Source organism: Canis aureus, unplaced genomic scaffold, assembly GCF_053574225.1.
Source record: "Canis aureus isolate CA01 unplaced genomic scaffold, VMU_Caureus_v.1.0 ptg000156l_RagTag, whole genome shotgun sequence".
Lineage (NCBI taxonomy): Eukaryota > Metazoa > Chordata > Mammalia > Carnivora > Canidae > Canis > Canis aureus.
The window spans coordinates 29,432-52,011 of NW_027554458.1; the positions used below are offsets into that span (position 1 = coordinate 29,432).

General features: G+C 46.4%; 2 long non-coding RNA genes across 3 annotated transcripts; one reads left to right on the top strand and one right to left on the bottom strand.

The window, feature by feature from the left end:
- Window positions 1-372: 372 nt before the first annotated feature.
- Window positions 373-13,729, top strand: LOC144309678 (uncharacterized). 2 transcript variants are annotated; one of them, XR_013375607.1, is made up of 4 exons: window positions 373-464; window positions 1,562-1,729; window positions 4,447-4,544; window positions 13,310-13,729. It is a non-coding gene; the product is annotated as an uncharacterized LOC144309678 (long non-coding RNA). The 2 variants fall into 2 exon arrangements; XR_013375608.1 differs by lacking the exon at window positions 373-464 and adding an exon at window positions 559-695.
- A 4,366-nt stretch (window positions 13,730-18,095) lies between these two features.
- LOC144309677 (uncharacterized) lies at window positions 18,096-22,378 on the bottom strand. The gene is made up of 2 exons (XR_013375606.1): window positions 20,402-22,378; window positions 18,096-19,473 (listed from the first exon to the last, which is right to left on the bottom strand). It is a non-coding gene; the product is annotated as an uncharacterized LOC144309677 (long non-coding RNA).
- Window positions 22,379-22,580: the final 202 nt, after the last annotated feature.

The following is a 22,580-nucleotide window of genomic DNA, read 5'->3' on the forward strand; positions in this document are numbered from 1 at the left end:
GGTTTTGGAATCTGGATTTTTTCTGGTTTTATTTTTAATATTTTATTTATTTATTCATGAGAGACACAGAGAGGCAGGGGGAGAAGAAGTAGGCTCCCCACGGGGAACCCGATGTGGGGACTCGATTCCAGGACCCCGGGATCACGACCTGAGCCAAAGGCAGATAGATGCTCAACCACTGAGCCACCCAGGTGCCCCATTCTCTGGTTTTAGAAAGGAAAATCAGTGCATCGATTGTATATTATGTAGCTCCTCCAGGGGACCTGGGACAGCATCTTGTACTCAGGTGCATTTCCGCAGTAAAATCTGTAAGCACCACGTTCTGTGGGATAAATAAGGACTGCAACCTAGTCACATGTCCTTTCGGGTCAGGTTTTGCCATCCTGTAAATCTGGCTTTCAGGCATTTCGGGATTCTTGAACTGGGGACAAGGGAGAAGAAGGCACCCATCCTCTCCAGGGCCGGTGGGTCGTCCCCCTCCCCTCCCGCCACCCCACCCCCACCGCCCTGCAGAAAGGGCGCTGGTCCCCAGGCTTCCCCTGCGCTCCTTCCCGAGCCGCCTACGAGGGGCCGGGAGGAGCCCGGCGCTGGCTGGTGCGCGCGGAGGCGGCTACAGAGTTTCCAAATAGGAAAAGCGGCTGCGGGCCCGGGACGCGGCGGGGCGTTCCCCGGCTGCCTGCGCCCTGAGTCACCCGGTAGGCAGCAGGCGGCGCAGGAATGCGGCGGGGGCCCGGCGCCCCGGGGGCGGGGGGTTGCGCGGCGAGGGCACAGCAGCGCTCAGCCTCCGGGGACTAAGCGACACCCGCCCTGCGGACCCCTGGGGTACGCGCGCTGCCCTGCGCTGCAGAGAGGACGCGCCCCCACCCGCCCCGCTCGGCCCTCCCCGCCAGCGCTCCTCCTCGAAGGGCGCCCTTGCTCTCTGGGCCTCCGAAGGAGATGTGGGGAGAAATAGTACAACTTCCTAGTCTCTTTCTTTGTATTTCATCCTTTAAAAATTTTCTTTCAAACATGTAGTATATTCACATATTCTAGGTATTCACATATTCTAAGTATCTTTCTCACCTGAGAAAGGTAGATACCAGGGTCTCCAAGAAAGATTTGTACACCCATCTGGGTAGAAGCATTATTCTCAGTATCCAAAAGGTGAAAGCACAGGGGTCCATGGAGAAATGAAAGAATAAACAAAATGTGGTATATATAAAATGCGGTGGAATATTATTCAACCTTAAAAAGGAAGAAAATTTAAAAAAAAAAAAAGGAAGCAAATTCTGACACCTGCTGCAGGATGGATGAACCTCGAGGACATTATGCTCAGTGAGAGTATTCGGTGACATAGAGGCAGATGTTGGAGGATTCCACTTCTAGAAAGTGACTAGAGTGGGGACACTGGTGTTTAGTGGGCACAGAGCTCTGGCTTGGAAAGGTGGGTGACTCCTAGAGGGGGAGAGCGGGAGGACTACACAGCAGTGTGAATGTGCAGGATGTCGCTGAGCGGGATACCTCAGAAGGGTTAAGATGGTAAACTTCAAGCTATATGTGTTTTACTACAAATTTTTTTCAGAAAAGAAGAAGAATGTAAAGGTGCAAAAGTCAGTCCTCTACCTCCTGTCCAGCAGCCATGCAGTTCCTTACCCCAAGCCCCCTAATGTCACCATCAGTTTTGTGTATCCTTCCAGAGAGAAGCTATACATATACAAGCAAGTCCATCTGACATGCATCCTATAAATGTGTAAGTATAAACATGAATACAACATATCTATGCACACTTTTTCTTTTTTAAAAAGTGTAGACAGCAGCATACTCACACTTTACCTTTTCCACTTTCTATACAGATGAACTTCCTCATTTTGCTTTTTTTTTTTTTTTTAATGGCTAAAAAAAAAAAATTGGCTATGGGGTGCCTGGGTGGTTAAGCCTTGAAGTCTGCTTGGGATTCTCTCCCTCTGCCTCTCTCCGCTGCACACACACTCTCTAACTACATACATACATACATACATACAATCTTTTTATTTTTTTAAAGACTGTATGTATTTATTTGAGAGAGAGAGAATGAGCAGTAGAGGGGCAGAGTGAGAACAGGCTCCCCACTGAGCAGGGAGACAGATGTGGGAATTGATTCCAGGACTCCAGGATCATGACCTGAGCCAAAGGCAGATGCTTAACCAACTGAGCCATCCAGGTGCCCCAAAGACAATCTTTTTTTAAAAAATGGCTTCACTGTGCTCACTTTAGGAGCACATATACTAAAAACAGCTTTGCCGATAGAATTTGCACAAAACTCACCCACTGTAAGTATACTGTACAATGATTTTTAGTAAACTTACAGAATTGTGCAGTTTTGAGTATAATCGATTTTCAAATACTTCCATCATCCCTAAAGTTCCTTTGGGTCCTTTAAAGTTTAATCCTCACCCCCACCCCTCACCCCACTAACCATCGAGCTGCTTCCTCTCACTATGGCTTGCCTTCTCTGGAAATTTCATATGGTCATTTGTGTCTGGTTTCTTTTACTAAACATCACGTCTTTGAGATTTATCCATGTGGTAGCATGTTTAATGAGTTTACTCCTGAGTAGTATTCCATTGTATGGGTATTTCACATTTTGTTTATCCACTCACAAACTGATGGATATTAGGATGTTCACAGGTTTTTTGTTGTTGTTTTTTTTTTTTAAGGATTTTATTTATCTATTCATGAGAGACACACAGAGAGAGGCAGAGACCAAGCAGGGGGAGAAGCAGCCTCCATGCAGGGAGCCTGACGTAGGACTCGATTCCAGGACTCCAGGATCACACTCTGGGCTGAAGGCAGGGGCTAAACTGTGAGGCCACCTAGGGATCCCCTGTTCACAGGTTTTTATAATGTGAATGATGCTGCTATGAGCACTCGCAGACAAGTCTTTGTGGTGCCCATGTTTTAATTCCTCTTGGGTGGATAGATACCTAGAAGCATTGCTGCGACACGTGATCAGTTTTTGTTTAACTTTTTAAAAAACTATGAAACTGCTTTCCAAAGCAGTGGCACCTATTTACATTCTCCCCAGTGGTGGATGACCATTCTAAATTGCCCACATCCTCGACAGCACTTGTTATGATCTTTTTGATTCTAGAGGGTGTGAAGGGGTATCGCATGTGGTTTTAATTTGCATTTCCCTGATAAAAATGAAACGGAGCATATCTGTGTGCTTATTGACCATTTGTATATCTTCTCCAATAAAATGTCTACTCAATCTTTTGTCCATTTTTTAAAAAAGATTTATTTATTTATTTATTTATTTATTTATTTATTTATTTATTCGAGAGAGAGAGAAAAACGCATAGACACAGGCAGAGGAAGAAGCAGGCTCCATGCTGGGAGCCTGACACGGGACTCGATCCCAGGACTCCAGGATCACATCCTGGGCCAAAGGCAGGCGCTGAACCGCTGAGCCACCCAGGGACCCCTCTTTTGTCCATTTTTAACTTCAGTTGTCCTCTTATTGTTGAGTTACAAGACTTCATTCCTTTTTTAAAAAAGATTATTTATCTATTTATTCATGAGAGACAGAGATAGAGAGACAGAGATATAGGCAGAGGGAGAAGCAGGCTCCCTGCGTGGAGCCCAATGTGGGACTCTACCCCAGGACTCCAGGATCATGCCCTGAGCCAAAGGCAGGCACTCAACCACTGAGCCACCCAGGTGTCCCAGATTTTATTCTTTTTTATTTTTATTTTATTAGTTTTTAATTTTTTTTTAAATTTATGATAGTCACACAGAGGAGAGAGAGAGAGAGAGAGAGGCAGAGACACAGGCAGAGGGAGAAGCAGGCCCCATGCACTGGGAGCCTGACATGGGATTCGATCCCAGGTCTCCAGGATCGCGCCCTGGGCCAAAGGCAGGCGCTAAACCACTACGCCACCCAGGGATCCCAGATTTTATTCTTTTTTATAGCTCAGTTGTGTTCCGTTGTATGGATGAGGCATAATTCGTTTGTTTCTTATTGAAATCTCTTTAAAATTGTCATTTTATGTGTAATTTTATAAAAATATATATAATTTCACAGTGAGCATACTATATTAGTGTAATAGTATATGTTCCTGACATAAATAAGTAAATAAATACATTTGGGGGGATATAGCCTAAAATTATTTTCCTGAAAGGGTATCAGTAAAGTTTGGAGAGCCCTGGCCTGAGCCTTGATCCTCCTGCCGGCTGGCCTCACCTCATCCTTCAGGCCTGTTCCAGCCATCCTGAGCTTGCTTTGGATGCCCTCGGCCCCTGCACCCTGTCCTGGCCTCCCTTGGCCTGCGTCTGCCCAGCGACATGGCTTCACGCGCAGTCTAAGCTCAGTTGCTCCGAGGGACCAGACTCTGCTGGTCATTTCCTCTCCCCCTGGTTGGTTGGTTGGTTGGTTGGTTCCTTCATCTTCTTCATTTTGACCATCATCATCGCCACCATTTATTGCAGATGTACCTTATGCCCGGATCAAACATTTCATCCTCCGACCAAGCTCGTGAGGTGGAGCTTCTTTGTGGCATCTTGCTGAAGAGGAAGCAGAGGCTCAGGTGGGCTACATGTCTTGTCCTTAAGGGTTGGCAATGGAATTCAAGCACAGGTTGACTAACTCCAAAGCTCATACCTGTGGCTGGTCCATGACCCTACCCTGGAGGGATTTCCTCTGATTCTTGGCAGACATCTCGGAGTTATCTCTGATGAGGGCAGTGTCAGGGGAGGACCTGAGAAATGAGAACTGAGGGTAACCTGCTCATCCCAGGCCAGGGCAGCTGCGGAGCAGGTACTATTTGGGGCAGGACAGGGGTAAGGTAGGAGAGCCTGAGGTCCCCAGAGCGTGGGCACCTCTGCCCTCTTCCCACCCCAGCCTCAGGCTCAGCTCACAGGGTGGGAGAGAGGAGGTGAAGCCCAGAGTATGGGGGATGTAAGAGGTACTCGGGCTTTCTGAACTTTGTGAGGAAAAAGCTAAGCTCTATAATCACACTTGGTGCTTTCACTTTCCCTGTTTCTCAGTGAGCTTTTCTTTTTTTTTTTTTTTTAAGGTTTTATTTATTTATTCATGAGAGACAGAGAGAGAGAGAGAGAGAGGCAGAGACACAGGCAGAGGGAGAAGCAGGCCCCATGCAGGGAGCCCGAGGTGGGACACGATCCCAGGACTCCAAGGATCATGCCCTGGGTCAAAGGCAGGCGCCAAACTGCTGAGCCACCCAGGGATCCCCTCAGTGAGCTTTTCTATTGGAAAACTCTAGCCTTGTCTGAGCTGAACCAAAGGAGAAGGGATCTGTGGGCACCCAAGGGGATCGGGAAGGACAAGGGGTCAGGCCCCCTCTGACAAACAGTATCAGCTCTCAGGAGCTCACATCTGATGACTCCATCATTGGTTCCAGAAACATGCATGAATGCCTCCCTGGTGTTCAATCCATACCCCTTGACCTGGCATTCAAGCCTTTCCCTCTTTCAGCTTCAGCCTTTGCTCCTCTCTATGCTAACCCTCTGCCCAGAATCTTCTTTCTTCTCCAACTCCCCAGATCTAACATTCAAATGGCAGTCATCCTTCAAGGCCCAACCCAGATGCATCCTCTTCCATGAAGCCTTCCTTGATCCCCTTAACTAAAAATGATATCTCCAGGACACTTGGGTGGCTCAGTGATTGAGCATCTGCCTTCGGCTCAGGGTGTGATCCGGGAATCTGGAGATCATATCCCATATCAGGCTCCCTGCGGGGAGCCTGCTTCTCCATCTACCTGTCTCTGCCTCTCTCTGTGTGTCTCTCATGAATAAATAAATAAAATCTTTAAAAAAATAAAAATAAAAGAGACATCTCCTTCCTCTGAACTCCCACAGCCCCTGGTTCATACCTTTCAGAGGGCACATTTCATTGTTCTGTCAACAGTAGGCACTGTTACCCCACTCCTCATTCATCTTCCTTCAGATCATAGCACCCCAATCTTCCCCTAGATTTGGCATGTGATCCAGAAGAAGCTGACTGCACCCAAGTATCCAGAGAGGGGCCTATGACCCAGGCCTAGCAGCCAAAGCATCACATGTTCTCTTCAACACCCCCATCCCCATCCCCAACAGAGATTGGTTCAGGATCAGGCCTGGGACCCAGAGTCAGTTAAATCAGGGTTTTCCTGGTATGACCAGGAGATGGACCCATCTTTTCAGGTGAGACTGACAAACACAGAATATAGTCCTAGGAGAATGAAGCCAAAACAAAGAAAAGCAGAGCCAGGCAGATTGCATACAAGGCCTTGGAGTCAGCCGAGTCTGAAGCTGGATTTTTTTTTAGACATGGGGACAAAATACTCTTTTTTTGAGTTGGTTCAGTTTGATTAACTCAAAGCATGGACTTAAGGTAACAGAGAAGTTAGGGGGCTAACAAAAAGATAAAGATGTCAGCTTTGATAAACTTACTTTGAATTCTGCAATCAGAACATCTAAAGAGTCCATGTTAATTTTGGCACACACACACATCACACACATTATTTCAAAAAATAGTGTTTAAAAAGAAGATAGTATTTCAGGGGCACCTGGGTGGCTCAGTGGGTTGAACATCTGACTCTTGGTTTTGGCTCAGGTCCTGATCTCATGGGTCGTGTGATCAAGCCCTATATCAGGCTCCACGCTGAGCAGGAATCTTCTTGGGAAATTCTCTCCCTTTGCCCCTCCTCCTGCTTGCTCACTCTCGCTCTCTCCAAAATAAATAAATCTTTTATATTTTTTTAATTTTTTTAAAGATTTTTTTTAAGTTCTTTTTTTTTTTTTAAGATTTTATTTATTTATTCATGAGAGAGAGAGAGAGAGAGAGAGAAGAGACAGACACAGGCCAGAGGGAGAAGCAGGCTCCATGCAGGGAGCCTGACGTGGGACTCCATCCTGGGTCTTCAAGATCAGGTCCCGGGCTGAAGGCGGCGCTAAACCGCTGAGCCACTAGGACTGCCCCATAAATAAATCTTTTAAAAAATTAGCATTCCAGAAAATTACATTTGAATCTGAATCACTTTCAGAAGTGAGAAGCACACAACCTTTTCTATCTAGACATCCAGTTACTTATAACTAAAAAATCCCTGACTGTTATACTCCCCTGTGTTGTGATTTTTCCATAGCTAATGTCCTATTTGAGCCTATGGGATAGAAGTTCCTGGAAGGCAGGGCCACAGCCTCTTGGCTTTGTGCTCCCCCAGCACCCATACAGGGTCCTCCCCACAGAGACACTCGGAGATGAGCGTTTGAGAACTGTCTGGATGAGGAGTGAACACTCTCACTGTCCTGGCCCAGGCAGGAGCCAGCCCAGGGTCCTGAGACCCCCTCCTTCTCCCCAGGCCTGACCTGATAATGGGCAGCCCTACCCTGGGCTTCCTGCCTGCCACTCCCAGCCCATGGCTCCAGAGTCAGTGGGGGCCAGAAAGTGGTGATTGCCCAGATTGCAAGAGCTCTGCATCCACAGGGATACATCTAAAAGACAATATGAGGCTCAGAGACTTCCAGGCACTCTGGCCAGCATCTGGAGAGGAGCCAGTGGCATCTGGGCCTTAGTGTTTGGAAGCTTTGGGAGGGTGCGGTGTGTGGACACAGAGAAGCTGTGCCAAAAATGAGCAGCTTGGGAAAGAAGCAATAGGGAAAAGCCTAATGCCGTGTGGAAGAGGAAGCAGAGCAGGAGGCCAGACCCCAGGGGTCTCTGCTATGTGGGGGCTCAGAGAGACCTTCAGTACTCTCCCATCTGTTTCTGGTGGCTTGTCTTGGGGCAGTCCCCTCAGCCCCATGCTTACTCTGGGACTCTCATAACAACATGTCTGGTGTTCTCTGTTCTCAGTAGCCAAGTGGGTACAACAGTGATGTGTCTGGAATTCTGTTCTGGTATATTAGTCAGAAACAGCCATAGTGAGCTGCAGTAAAAAATTAATCTCTCAAAAAAAATTAATCTCTCAATCTCAGGGCTCTAGCACAACAGAGATGTGTCTCACTCACACAAGTCAGACAACTCTCCAGGTCAGCTGTCCTTTGTACAATGGCCTGCTGATCCAAGCTGCATCCTTCTAGGGGCTCCTCCCTTTCAAGCCATGGCCCCTATATTCACCACTAACAGGAAAAGAACAGGAGGGTCCAACATTTAAATGCTTTGGTCCAGAAATGACATATGTCCCTTCCATTCACAACCCACCGATCAGAGTTAGTCACATGACCACAAGGAAGGCAAGGAAGTGTGGAGGAGCACATGGCTAATCAGTGAGTACTGGGTGCCTCTGCCACACCGGGTGTCCCAGGGAATAGGGATACAGAGGCACAAGGAATTAGCCAACTTTGAAGTTGAATAATTAGGTTCAAACCCAGCCTCCATCAATAGTTAGCTCTGTGACCTTGGGAAAGTTCATTTCTCTGAGACTTACTTTTCTCATCTGTAGAACAGGGATCAAATAAAAGTCCCTACCTCATTAGACTGTTAAGAAGATTAATCAGATAGTGCTCATAAAAAGTGCTTAGCAATCCCTGGTACGTGGTAAGCACTAACAAATACAGGCTATTTAATTAGCCTCAATTTGCTTAGAAAAAGCTGAAGATGCTCAATATATGATTGAGGAGACTAGCTAAGACACCAGCAAAGCAGGGGACATCTGGTCCAAAACTGGCCATGCCCTAAGCCCAGAGCACCCTTGTCTCCTTCCCTCCCTTCTAGAAGGATCTATATGGACCTGCAGTGTGCGAGAGTTCTGTCCTCTTTCCCAAGGCACCTGTGTCTGAAGCCTTGGTGTTAGTTGTGAGGAGAAAGCCTTGGTCCTCAGTTGAGAGAATTTCAAACATTGTGAGCAGATGAGGAAGGGGGAGATCTGCTCCCAAATGTTGCTCCTGCTCCTGTTTTATGGCAAAAAGGGTGCTCAGAGAATGGAAGACCTCAGTGTGGATACTAAGATCCCTGAAAAGCTTCTTGGAAGCTGATTTAGCTTCTTGGAGTCAGATTTAGGCAAAGTGTCTAGAAGGAGGTGCAGGGGGTGGCTGAGTGAGGTGGAAAGCAACTTCTGAGACAGAGGAAAATCATGAGACATCCACACTTGGGAAGGGGTTTGTCAAATCCAAACAGCCCTCTACAGTTTATAGAACAAGCTCTCAAGGCTGGTTAAAACTCAGCAGGGCTCAGTGGCAGGGGCAGCAAAATCCAAATTCTTCTTTCCAGTGTCAAGTTGTCCCTGGGAAAGAGCTGCGGAGCCAGGAGCCACATTTTTCCAGGCTCCCTGTGTCGAACTGTGGCCCCACAATAGGTCCTTGCCAATGGAAAGTGAGCAAAAGTAAATAAAGGGTGTCACCTCTGTGCCAAGGCTTTCGCCAAGTGGTTATGCCTTCTGCAGGGTTTCCTTCCCCTCCTCCTAGATGGGTGCCAAGGATGACAGCTAGACCAGGGGATGGTAGGGCTTCAAAAATGCAAAAAGCCCGGTCTCTAAATTGTCTCTAAATCACTGCATTGGAGGAAAGCCACCCACAATCCCAGAACTACTGCTCAGAACTGGTATATTAGTAAGACGGAAGCAATGTATTTGGGGGTTTCATTGTTACAGAACTGACATTGTCTCAAAGCACGGTGGGTACACCTTTCCTGGAAGGGGCTTGAGGGGCATTGTGGAGAATACAGAGGGGTGACAGCCCCCTTTGGCACTGCCACTGCCCCCCAACATTCCTTTTGCCTAGCAACAGGGCTATCCCTGTGACTTCCTCCCCTCCCTCCTCTCACCCACCCTTCCTAATGGATGGGGGACAGAACCCAGGATGGGTGGAGCTTCGGTTTGTTCAGTTTCTGCTTCTTGAGAATCTTTCCTTAGAGCATGACGTGGAAGTTTTGGCCTTTGTGAGAGGTGTGGGCAGTTGCCTCTGTAACTGGGTGGGGTGACATGAAGAAATGGGGCTGGAGAAACCTTGAGGGTGGCAGTAGGTAGGGGAGAGCAGACAGCCAGCCCAGGAGTGTGGTGGTGATAGTTTGAGCCCAGTAAATCCTAGGTGCTTCTGCTTCCATGTCTTCCCTACAGGCTGAGCCAGCTGAGGACCAGAGGCCACCACAGCCTCTCATACAGAGGACAGAATGTACCACAGAGGGCCATGCTCCTCCCAGGCCAGGGTGGCAGCAGCGCCCCCTAGAGGGCTGGTTGGATTGAGGCAGCTCAGAAAGTTGGGGAAGGGAGAACAAGAACACTTTCCCAAGACCCCAGTTTTGGCACTGGCCTGCCCTTCCTCTCCTAAGAGGAAGTTGAGGAAGGCCTTCCCTTCTTGGGAACAGGAGAGGGAAAGGAAGCTGGCCTTCCATGCTTTATCGTGCATCTGACCTCCCTCCGGTCACATCAACGTGTTTGTCACTCCCTCAGCCCTTCTGCAGTTGCCTGCAAACAATGGCACCTCCCCCATCTCCATGTCCCAACATCTAGGACCTCCTGAAAGTCTGTCCTTCCTGTTACTGTTCTGGCTTCCAGCTCTGTTGCAATACTAGAAAATGAAATTTGAAAAATTTCATTTAACAACAGCATGAAAAAAAAAACAAAAAACAAACATGAAATACTTGGGAATAAGTTTCACAAAAGATGCATAAGACCTGTGCACTACAGGGTGGGGGGATGGGGTAACTGGTGACAGGCCTTAAGGAGAGCACGTGATGAGATGAGCACTGGATGTTATACTATATATAAGTTGGCAAATTGAATTTAAATAAAATATATTTTTAAAAACTGACATAAACTGGGAAAATAAAAAAATTTTAAAAAACCTATGCACTACAAAATATTGCTGAAAGAAATTTGAAATTCAAGAAGACCTAAGGAAATGGAGAAATATGTTCATGGATTGGCAAAACTCAGTATCAAGTATCAATATTGAGATGTCTATTCTCTCCAAAATGATCTACAGATGCAACCCAATTTCAATTATAATTCCAGCAGAGCAGATTCTTTTGTAGAAATTCACATGTTGACTCAAAAATTTTTATGGAAATGCAGAGGATCTGGAATATTCAAAGCTTCTTGAAAAAGAAGAAAATTAGAGAATTTACCCTACCTGACTTCATGATTTATTATAATGCTATAGTAATCGAGGCATTGTGGTATTATCACAATGACAAACAAATGGATCAATGGAATAGAAGAGAGAACCCAGAAATAGACCAACAATTAAACTAGTCATTTGATTTTTTTATACAATCACCAAAGCTTTTCAATGGAAAGGGGAAAGTTTTTTCAACAAATAGTGGTAGAACCAGCTATCCACATGGAAAAAAAAAAAAACTTCGGGACACCTGGGTGGCTCAGAGGTTTGGCGCCTGTCTTCTGCCCAGGGCATGATCCTGGAGTCCCAGGATCAAGTCCCACATCAGGCTCCCTGCATGGAGCCTGCTTCTTCCTCTGCCTGTGTCTCTGCCTCTCTCTGTATGTCTCTCATGAATAAATGAAATCTAAGAAAGAAAGAAAGAAAGAAAGAAAGAAAGAAAGAAAGAAAGAAAGAAAGAAAGAAACATCAACTTCTCCTTCACATCATTCACAAAATAATGATAGACCTCAACCAAAAACTAAAATCATAAAGCTTTTGAAAGAAGATATAGGAGAATATCTTTAAGACTTAGCAGTAAACAAAGATATCTTAAAATAGACTACAAAAAATAACTATATTTAAAAGATTGATACATTTTTCTTCATCAAAATAGAAAAACCTTCTGCTCAGGACTCCTGGGTGGCTCTGCGGTTGAGCATCTGCCTTTGGCTCAGGGTGTGATCCCAGGATCCATGATCGAGTCCCAGATTGGGCTTCCTGCAAGAAGCCTGCTTCTCCCTCTGCCTATGTCTCTGCCTCTCCCTCTCTGTGTCTCTCATGAATAAATATATAAACATTTTTTAAAAAGAAAATAAAAACCTTCTGCTCATCAAAATACACCATTAAGAAAATTATAGCAAGCCTCAGGCTAGAAGAAAATATTTGCAAAATATATCTGACAAAGGACGTGTATACAGAATATATAAAGAACCCCTACAACTCTGTAATAAAAAGATAGAGAACCCAATTCTTAAAATAGACAAAAGATTTGAATAAGACTTCACAAAGGAAATATACAGATGACCAAGAAGCACAGGAAAAAGTGCTTAACATTATTAGTCATTAGGAAAATGAAGAATAAAATCACAATGAGACACCAACATACACCTACCAAAATAGCAAAAATTAAAGACTGACAGCATCAAATGTTGGCACTGGAGTAATCAGAGCTCTCACACATTCCTGGAAGGAATGTAAAATGGTTCAACCACCTTGGATAAAGATCTGGTAGTTTCTTAAAACACAAACCATCTCAACAATTCTACTTCTAGGTATTCACCTAAAAGAAATGAAAGCATGTCCAAAAATATATATATATATATATGACCACAAGAATGTTCATTGCTAGAAACAGTTCTGATGACTATAAAATAAGAATAAATACTTTATTTTGGTATAATCATATAAGGGGATTTACTTAGCAATGAGAAGAATGAACTACCTATACATGCAATATTATGAATGAATCTCCCATTGGGCTAAAAGAACCTAGACACACAAGAGTACATATAATGCAATTTGACTTATACAAAGTCCTAGAATAGGCAAAACTAATCTCTGGTGAAAAAAATGAGAATAATGGTTACCTGGGTAGGGAGAGGAAGAGATTGGGAAGAAGCATAGGGGATTTTCTGGGGTGATGATGACATACTGTGCCTTGATAGGGATTGGAGTTACTACACAGCTGTGGGCATTTGTCCAAATTCACTCATCCTTGAGATTCGGGTATAATTAAGACCTGTGCATTTCTTGGATATAAATTTTACCTAAAAAGAGATAAACAAATACTGAACTCTCATTAATTATGTTCATCCTAAAGTGTTTCTGGGTAAAAGATACTGATGTCCACAACTTTCTTTGAAATGATTCAAAAAAGTTAAAGGATGGAAGGGTGGGTGGGTGGGTAGGTGGAGAGAGATGTATGGATACAAGATTCAGCAAACAGAGCAAAGTGTTAAACGTAGAATCTAATTGGTATATGAGCACGCACATAAAAATCTTTCAAATCTTCTGTATGTTTAACATTTTTCTTAATAAAATGTTTTTGGAGAAAAGAGCAAAACAAATTGTTTCCTGCTGTATCCTCAGGACCTAGAACAGTGTCAGAGCATGCAGTAGGTGCTCAATAAATGCTTATAGAAAGAAAGAAGAAAAGGCGAGGAGATAATGTCAAATAGGATACAAGAGCAATTCCTCAGGAGTACCCTCACTTTCCCACTTCCCCTTTTGTACCAAGTTCTCTTTTTCTTTATGACAGTTGGAAGAGTGTCACTATTCCTCTCCAAGACCATTGGCTCCATATGCTCCAGGTACCATCTCCTCCCAACTTATCAAGAACTGGACTCCTGAGAAATCCTACCCTTTCTACCACCAGCAATTCGTCCTCTGAATCAGGTCATTTGAAACTCCTCCTTGACTCCATGTGCACATCCAACTTCTGTGCCATTTTTTTGGTCCAGTGGTTCTGTTGATATGCTGTATTACGTTCATTGATTTTTGGATGGTAAACCAACCTCACATGTCTGGGATAAATCCCACTTGATCATGGTATCTAATCCTTCTGATATGTTGCTGGGTTTGATTTGCTAGTGTGTTGTGGAGGATTTTTATATCTCTAGTCATTATTTTTATTGATCTCTATTTTTTTCTTCTTGTACTGAATTTTGCTTGGTTTTGTTATCAGGGTAACAATGGCCCCATAGAACGAGTTGGGAAGTGTGTAGTTTCTTTCTGACTAATCTTTTGCTCAAGTTTATCTCTTGATCTTTACAACACTCTGAGAAAAAGCCAAGGCCAAGGAAGGTTTAGCTGGGGTTCTCGACTTGAGCACACAACACAATTAACTGGGAACTTGTTCAAAGCAGATTCTTGGGTTTGGGCTCCAGAGATTCTGACTCAGAAAGTCTGCAGCAAGGCTGGGGATTCTGTATTGGCAACAAGCACCCCCGAGAGATTCTGGGATGAGTGCCCTCTCGTTTCATTTTAAGAAACATTGACACAGCTAAGTAGCCACAGAGGATGGGCTAGAAAAGTAATGTTTCTTCATCCAGGAGTCTCAGAGCCTTCAGTGTGTTCCAGGGCTAAGGGGGAAGCTAGCTAGAGTATGAACTATCCCACAAACTTTTTTTTTTTTTTAAGATTTTATTTATTTGAGAGAGAGAGCATGAGCAGGGAGAGGGGTGGAGTAAAAGGGAGAAGCAGACTCCTCACTGAGCAGGGAGCCCAATACAACATGGAACTTGATCCTAGGATCTCAGGATCATGACCTGAGCAAAGGGCAGACGCTTAACTGACTGAACCACCCAGGTGTCCCTCCCAAACTTATTTGTCCACAAAATCTTTTTGTTTTAGAGGAGCACCTCACAGGATTTGGGAAACACTGCTCCCAACATTATTCAAATGTCCCTCTGAGCTCTCCTGGGGCCTTGTTCTAAGCACTCACTTTAGCCTGCTCTTTGGCTTGTATTTGCATAGCCATCAGTCAGAGGTCTGTTCAGGCAGGCCTCCATTAGGGTTACATGAGTTAGGGATTTGCCTCAATAACAATGTTTCAGGAGGTACCAACAAACTCAATCATCAAGATGTGTTACTATTTGGCAGCTAGGTCAACCAGCTGGCCCATCAGGCAGCCAGTGGATTACTAGAGGGTATAATAATAGTGCAGCAAGGGTAGAGTGACCACTGCAAGTGGGTCAGGATTCAGGGTCTGCCCAGGTGGGGTCCAGCCCTAGGGCAGCAGGACAGTCAAGCCAGACCCATTGTCTGTCTCCCCATGGACTGTGAACACCCCCCCCCCAGTAGAGGGAAGTCTTCCTCACCTCTGAACCCCCAGTCTGAATCCACAGTGCCCAGAACACAGAAGTGTTCAACTCCCTCACACAGAGAACACAGGGTTAATGCCAAGTTCAATTACCTTCCAACCCCTACTTGAGTGTCTAACTCAGCACTAGGCACAAGGAGACGCAGCCAAAGCGTACTTTGAGGTGATTGAGTGGATTGCATCTAGAAAGCTTCCCTAGTATCTGAGCAGCCTTTGTGGTGATGCCTTGCTTTGGGGGGATGAGAGGGCTGGATGCCAGAGAATTTCTGGAAAAAGTCTGTCTTTTCCCAAATACCCTTCCTCTCTGTGTCCAACAGAGCTTGACCTCAAATGTGCAAGTTCTACTATTCAGAAAAAGTTGGGCTCGGGCCTGACTGGGCTGGTACTAGATGTTTGTGATTTGTGTAATCATTGTGGCCTGGTTGGGCTCTGTAGCTGAGAGGCCCTCAGACCTGAGCTTGGGAAAAAAAAAATCTGAATGCCAAAAGCAGTTGCCCTGGGACACTTTGCTGGGCCCGCCCTTCAGGCTGGTTCCAGGACGTTCCCCTGGCTCAACTTTACTCATTCCTATGTGTCATTAGAAGGGCTTTCTACATCTCCCGTCTCTTCCTTAGAATTTCTATTTCTTTCTTCCAAGAACTATAAACTCTCATCAATTAATTTGATGACGACAGGAACAATAATAGGGTTCTGTTTAAAAAGACTGGTGTAGAAAAGTTCCACATTGCCCTGCTCAAGAGAGGAAACATTTTCACTCTTAGGCAACATCCAGCTGCAGATAAGCCTCCAGCTGATTATAGAAGATGCTCTTCTATGCAATAAAAAGCTGATCCCCCCATGACCTCTACTTGTCAACACCTCATAAGTTCACTTTGAGTTGCTTCATAGCCTCAAAATTACAATGTCTTCTGGGAATTAAGCTTTATCATAATGCGATTGTGCTAAACAAACTTCAGCAAGCGGGGCAATTTGGAGGCCGGGTAATCTGCATAGACACACAGGTTTTAGGATGCCAGGAAAGCTGGTTCTTAGGGATTGTGGAATTGGCCCTAGGTCTAGGCTGCCGGCTCTCAAATGAATGTCATTTCACGGAGCAGGGAACTGGACTTTAGGTCCATATTTACACAGTAGCAAAGCTTAGGATGTTGGTCTCCAAACACCAGATCCTATCTCCCTTTTCCTTCCCACTCCCAGGACCCAACACGTCTGCTCTAATCCCCTCCCTGCTAGGAAGGCAGAAAAGAATCTGACAGTTGATAGCAGAACCCCAGCGAGTAGGAAAGAGATTCAGTCTGATTTCCCTCCTTAATTAGTCATCTGCATTTTAAGCCATTTATCCCATTTGTGCTGTGGAAGTTTCTGTGCCCTGTCAAATGAATTTCAGGCACATAGGAAGGTAGTGGTAGGAAGTGGACAGAGGACCGTGAAGTCACACCTTGGGCAGGGCCAAAGTTCTCACCCTTGGCCACATGGTGGAATCACTTGCGGTCATTTTTTTTTTCTTTTAAGATTTTATTTATTTGAGAGAGAGAGGGAAAGAGAGAGAGCACATGCACAAACGGGGGGGAGGGGCAGAGGGAGAAGGCAAGCAGACCCCGCACTGGGCAGTGAGCCCAAAGCAGCTGGACCATGAGGGGCTCCTTCCTGGGATCCTGGAGGCAGACATTTAACCAACACTCCACCTGGGGTCATTTTATAAGTCCTAATGTCTGGGACACCAGGGTGGCTCAGCGCTTGGGCATCTGCCTTCGGCTCAGGGCGCAATCCTGGGCTCCCTGCATGGAGCTGCTTCTCCCTCTGCCTGTGTCTCTGCCTCTCTGTGCATGTGTGTTTCTCATGAATAAATAAATAAAATCTTTAAAAAGTAAAAAGTCCTAATGTCCAGGTCACACTCCAAATCAATTACCTTAGACTCTCCAAGACTGAGCTCCAGCATCAGGATTTTTTTTTAACTCCCCTTTGATTCCAACGTACAGCCAAGTGTGTGAACCAAAGCAGTATAAACCATTCTAAATCAGATGATGCCAATGTAAGGGGGGAACAGCTGCAGTTGTGATGAATGTCCATCCTTAATGGAAACAAAGCAGTATGATCTTGTACAGGGGGTCCAGGGCCCTCACCTTTTCCCATCCCTGTCACCACAGTGAATCTTTATCTCTGCAGCTTGCTTCTGCCTGGCCAGGTATTCTACAGCGTGCTTTCTGGGCATGGCCTCATCTCCCCACAGCTGCCCAGCAAGCCAGGTGCAATTATTGTGTACACTTTAAAGATGACAAAGCTGAGACTTGCTCTGATGGAAAAGGAATGCAGATCTGTGTGACTCCAAAGCCTCTCTTCCAGGAAATATTTTTGAAGTCATTATTGTATGGATTAATACTGTATGCTTAAATATAATAAAGGCTTCAACAAATATTTCCTGGGTGTCTCTTGTGGGCTGGGGGTAGAGTGGGGAGCAGGACAGGGTGAGGCCCGGCCCTCAGAGAATTTGCAACCCAGTGGGCCAGATGGACTCTATTTGAAGACTCCACTCCAACAGTCACACTTGGAAACAGGTCATTTCCAGAGACAGAGTGAAGGAAGCCAACAGGCAGCTGGCGTTGGGAGCAACAGAGGAGGGGCTGCTTCCCCTAGGGGCCAGAGTTGCGGGAAGTAAGGAAGTGGGTCCTGAGAAGGAGCCAGGCTGGTTCCAGTGGGCAAGGGGCAGGGGCCTCCCCCATCTCCTGGGAGACCCAGAGGAAGTCCCTTGAGGGTTTCAGGCAGAACAGTGACAGGATTAGCTTTGGATCATTAAGAGACAACCACCAAGGAAGTGGGCACATTCTGCTTCTCAGTACCTATTAGCTGGATGCCCCATCCTCCCTCACCACCCCACCCACCCGGCAAAGGAGGGCCCACAGAGCCCACGGGTAACGGGCTGAGGAGCACATTTGTCAGTTAGCCTCAGCTCAGATTCTCAGGAAATACCGAAATAACAAGAGACCAGAGTGACCTAACTCAGCCAGAGAAGCTGGGAGGTTTTAATCAGAAACATCAGAGAAATTAGAACCTTAACATGAACAATCCTCGCCAGCTGGAAGTTCAGTTCAGTTCTTGCCTTCAAGGTCTTTGAAAAAGAATTCTCTGTACACAATACACTGGTCAGTTTTTGTGCTTAAATAATATTCGTGGGCTGGGACTCCAACCAGGGCTGAAATCTTTACTGAAATTACACACGAACACCAGCTGATTTTCACCACACTTCTATTTGGGACATTTTGGGTATTTAAAGATAGTAAATTGTTTTCCAATAAAAAGTTAAAAATTAAAGATGAGCCTACACTCTGATATAAAATAGTAGGTGTTCCCTTAAGCCACATTCTTGCCTGGATTCTGTACCCAGTAGGTGCATAATCCATGTTGCCTAAACAGTGGGGCCCCCTTGGGGCAACCCCTGGGCCAGACACTTCTCATAAGATCACCTCATAAGAGCATCCAGAGGCAGATGTCCCAATTTTCCCATTCTACAGAGGGGGAAACAGGTTCTATTTCCAGGCTGAGCCAGGTATTCCCATCTGATTGCTGAGCAATCATCCCAGTGCTTTAGGGCCATGTTGGGGGAGATATGGTTTCTCCAGGACAGGAAAGTGCTAGGAGCTTCCCCTTTATCCTTTAGACCTAGGGTCCATAATACTTTTAGGGGCCCAGGAAAATGTTTTTGTTGTAATTTCTTTTTATTTATTTATTTATTTATTATTTATTTATTTTATTTATTTATTTTATTTTTTTTAAGATTTTATTTATTTATTCATGATAGTCACACAGAGAGAGAGACAGAGAGGCAGAGAGAGAAGCAGGCTCCATGCAGGGAGCCCGACGTGGGATTTGATCCCGGGTCTCCAGGATCGCGCCCCGGGCCAAAGGCAGGCGCCAAACCGCTGCGCCACCCAGGGATCCCTGTAATTTCTTTTAAAACTACAAGACAAATGATTAAAATGATCATGAAAACTTAATCGTGAATCCAAGCCTGAGTCATATTCATCTTTATACAATATAGTTGTAGAATGTTTTTTATAGAAGAGGGGGCCCATGAAGGCAAAAGTCACATGTGACCCCAGTGCCCCGTAGTTCTGTCCCCACATGGGAGAAGAGGGCCAAGAGCTCCTTCTCCTGGCTCCCTACCTCCCCATGTCCTGTTGGCCCCTGGGGAACTCAGCAAGGCCTGGCCAGAGCCCAGCCTATCTGTAGAGGCCCTGCGCCACACTGGCTTGGCCTGCAGAGCCCCTACCCCACACCCTGTCCTGTGACCAGCCTCCAGAGCCCCCCAGCGTCCTCGTGGCCCAGGGCTGAGGAAGGGTGTGTTCTGATTCCTGGCAGAGCCCAGCTTCCTGTTTTTCTCCAAGTGAACGAGGTCAGGCTGCTGCTGGACAGGGACGTGGGGACTAGTTATAGGCCAATAGATCCCAACCGCGTTGATGGGCTCGGTGGGTGAGGGAGGCGGGGGACAGCAGGCCCGTCCCTCTGGGCGCTCAGACGGCCTCTCTTTTTGACACCTCTGCAGACCCCCAGAGATCTCCACAAGGCTTCCTTATCTTCTCTGATCTCCTGGGCTTCAATCTGCTCATCTATGAAACAGACAGGGAGGTTACGCAGTGCCTGCCCACCCACTAAGAGGATCCAAGTCAGGCTGACATGGGAGCGGAAATAGCTTTGTCAACTGCCAAGAGCTCATCAGCCATCAGCGCAGTAGGGCTGGTGAGGAGGTGCCACCTTCACAGCATCCATTTATCACTCACTCCCTTGTCCTGTGAGGGGCTCTACCCCCATATAACTTCATCTTCACCTTGACATGGAGGATGGACCCACATTCCTATTTTATGACTGAGGAAAATGAGGCTAACTTCCTCCCCTCTAGTCCCAGGGGTGGGAAGTGACCCATGTCAAGCTGTGCCCACACCACAGCCCTCTCCCTCCTTGAAGCTGGTGTGGGCGACTCCAACTCAGAACTGGGGAATCCAGCTTCCCTCTGGTTGGTGGAGGGTATGGCCTTGACCAAGGGGACTGAGGAATTACTGGGTGGGGAAGATAAGATGCTTCAGTAGCCGGTGCCCCACAGACACCAGACAGATGCCAGGGGTTTATGTAAAGAGCCTGCCCGCAGCCTCCCAGCACCACCATCCATTCGACACTGTTCACTGAGTGTTGGCTTGCTGCCGGTACATGCCCTTCTCCAGTGCCCTTGTAGGACTCCTGCACCTTCCCCCGTCTAGGGGGTGGAGCCAGCTCTCCCACCTCTGCCATAGGCTTTGGGAGGGTTTTATAACCTGTGTTTGCCCCAGTTCCCTCTCCTGGAAAATGGGACTGATCATAGTACTGACTTCACAGGGCTATTGTTCAGATTGAAGCACTCATGCATTAATTCATAGCAATTGTCATGATCAGCACCCTCTCACACTTCTTTCTTTTCAACCCCTCTTGCTTCCCAGACCTCACTTCTCTCTTCCACTTGCCCTGCCCACTACCCTCTTGGCTTCATCCCTCCCTCATCCTTACCAGGCCCTTTCCTGACTTTGGGAAAGGCATCCAGGAAAAGGAGACACTGCCAGGAGGAGTCCACAAAACTACGGCCAAGGTAGGATCTAAGTGGAGAATCCAGCCACGTGAGAGAGCAGGGTTCTAAGCTGCCAAGGGCCTCCTCTCCCACCAAGGCTTCTTGGGTCCAGGAGGAAGGGCCATTCATGGGGTCAGCCAAGGGGGCATTCATGATGCACACTCTCCGCCAGCACCTAAAGGTCCAGAAGTCCAAAACAGAGGACAAGAGGCAGCTGAGTCGCAACAGAAGCTGGCTTTTCATTTGCGTGACTTTGAGCATGAATAAGAAATGGCAGGGGACAGGGAGTCTCATCTAGGCAAAAGCAAGCCCAGGGCAGCCTGCCCATTAGCTCAAATACTTGTGGGATGCAGAAGAATAAAATAAGAGGTTAGTGCCTGATGCATGGGTAGCAACTTATGAAATATTTGCCAAACGGATAAATGACTCCATGTGGGAGTGGAGGCAAGGTGTGTTGGAGAAAGGAGTCAAAGGGAGGTGGAGCCCGGAAACGGCACCAAAGGCCACATCCACCATGCTGAATGCAGACCAAGATGGCAGCTCACAGGTAACACCAACAGCTACCCCAGAGGAGCACTTCATGTGTGCCCCAACAGTTCCGTTGTCATTACCATTGTTTTACAGACAAGGAAACTGAAACATAGAGAAATCAAGACACTGGCCTGAGGTTTATAAACCCAGACACTCCGGCCTCAGGGAGGCCTCCTCAGGCAGGCCTCTCCTGCCTCTCAGTTTATTCTTAAGAGGAATATCCTCAACTTTCAGGTCATATGTTGATTCTTCAAATCAAATGTCATGTTTTGGGCTTCTCTAAGGTTTTTTTGAGTTCATGTGCTCTGTTGAGGCTCCCTCAGTGGTCTTCTGACTCATTTTCTTCGCATTGCCACCTGTTTCTCCAGCAGCTCCATGCTGTTGGACATCTTGGTTCAAAATCAAAACAACATCAGCAATTAGGAGAGAGGATGTGGTGGTTTGCACTAGGGTGGAGGTGGTGAAGATGGAGAAAGTGAACAGTTGGCTCTGTTTGGGAGACAACTTCCAATAGTTTGGATGTGGGAGTGAGAACAATAATTATACTCACCTCATCGCAAATTAAATGATATGATGATCCTGCAGGGAGTGACATAATGCACGTGAAATGATATAATGCACACCAAAGGCACCAACTGTCCTCTAAAGCAGAGGAAACGGGTGAGGGAAGGGAAGAGAGCTGATGATAAAGAGGTTGCAGACTGAACAAGCCCTCAGCTTCATGCCACCCTGCACTGATACAGGGTTCCAGCTGAAGGCCCCAGTAGATGCTCCCACCATGGGCACCCCAGACAGCCTATTGCCTGGACATGTTTGTCATCAGTGCCCCTGTGGCAGGTGCTGTGAGGCACCATCCAAATCCCAAGTTGTTGGGAAAGCTGCCAGATGATGCCTTCAGCTGTCAGCCCTCTTTAGGGACCGCCTTGCCCAAGGCCACACCTCCTTCCAGAGGCAGGAGGTATAAAAGCCAGACCACATACCCTAACTGGAGCTGATGCTGAAGGGGCCATCTGAGGTCTGAACCCCCTGTGGAGTTGGCCAAAGTCTTCACTGATAATATGGTACTTCTCCCTCTGCCTAGTCTGACTTGGGTACCTTCCTTTCCATAGGTGTTGACCCCAAAGCACCTCTAATAAACTTTCTGCACTTGAATCTGTATCTCAGAATCTGTCTCCCAAAGAATTCAACCTGTAACAATCATCTTTACTCTCAACGGTGTTCCAGTTGGGATACTAAATTATACAATCACTCTAGCTCTGTGAGACCTATCAGGTCCCAGCACTTGTCACAGCTCATTGTCAATATTTATTTAGTGACACTGGGCAGTCTTCCTGAGATGGGTCATGTGTGGGTCTTATTCATTCCCAGTCATGCAGCTCAGGGCTTGTCATGGCAGGTGTTCAGTAGATATTTGATGAATGGATGAATGGACCACACTATATGAGCATTTAGAGAGCAATGCAGCCAGTGGGGTCATGGGAGGGGAGGGTTCTCTAAATCTTTGAAGGAAAAGTAGCAGCAAGACATGTGTACCCCTCTCACCCTCACCCATCCCAACCAACTGCTTTTGCATTTAGCTCCTCCCAATGA